Below are 1208 nucleotides of genomic sequence, written 5' to 3'. Positions count from 1 at the left end.
ATACACATGTGAACACACATGCATAACACAGACACACGGAGAGAGAGAGAGGAGAGACAGAGACAGAGAGAGACACAGGGACAGAGAGACAGAGACAGAGACAGAGAGAGACAGAGAGACAGGCAGACAGACGCAGAAAGAGAAAGAGGGGGAGAGAGAATAAAGTCTACAAGTAGACGATACAAATGAAAAACAGCAGAAACTCAGAAACCCACTCAGGAAACACAACAGCACTTTCCTGGAGACGTTGGCAGTCAAGGCAACAGTTCTAAGGGCTGAAAATTTCAGTAGGGAACTAATTGTGAAATTAAATAATTACCTGAACGACAATGTCATTGCTATCAGGATAAAACATTGTATTGCCACAGTAATCATGACAGGCCTTAGATACACTTAGTAACTTGTCCCTCTGCTGACAGTGGTTTCTCTTTCCTACATTCCTGAGAGGCCTAGAGCCCAGGCTTGCCTGTCAGAGTACTAGTGAACTGAACTGTGCTTCTTGTAGCCTGTATCTGGCCCATTCATCTGAAACCTCATCCCCAAGTCAGTCAGTCCTTCTTCCATACAGGACCCTGTCAAACATCCACAAATGGTTGGGTTGTCAACATGAAGATAAGCAAGCATCTATTTGTTTCTTCTAAGGTTTTAAAAATATAAAATATTCCTTAGAGGTAATATATCATTCTGGAGCCAATTACAAGGCTGATAGAATAGTCCCCAAGTTTGAAGACAGCCTGGGGCACACTGTGTGATATATGGGCTGGACAGGGCAGTAGCCAGCTGGGTGTTCCATTCTCCCTTGGCCAGCTTCATGCCTCCCCCAGAAATTTGGGTTTTGTAAAGGAGACATTTTTTTTTAATGTCACCAGCACCAAATCCAGAAATTCAGCTCATGGGTACTGTCAGAATGTGGCTCTACCACTGACTGCCCAATGGTTTCAGATGCGTAAGAGGGAACCGCTTGCTGAGATTCTGTCCAACCCTTCCCTCAGTTCTGATCCTAAGGACTCCTGCGGCCCCATGGGTCTGTGCGATTCTAGAACACAGCCGCCCTGCAGCAGGCCCCTCTGTTATCGACAGGCTGTTGTGAGGTGTTGGCTCTGCTAGGGAAAGTCTGCCATTGCTTTGAGCAAAGCTTCCACTTACCTTGCTTGGGAACATCTTTACCAAAAATAGCTGATTTCTCAAAGAGTGGAAAGTGCTTGTGT

The sequence above is a fragment of the Grammomys surdaster genome, unplaced genomic scaffold (genome assembly GCF_004785775.1).
Source record: "Grammomys surdaster isolate TR1022 unplaced genomic scaffold, NIH_TR_1.0 890, whole genome shotgun sequence".
Taxonomy (NCBI): Eukaryota; Metazoa; Chordata; class Mammalia; order Rodentia; family Muridae; genus Grammomys; species Grammomys surdaster.
Note: the sequence above shows the minus strand (reverse complement) of the source record.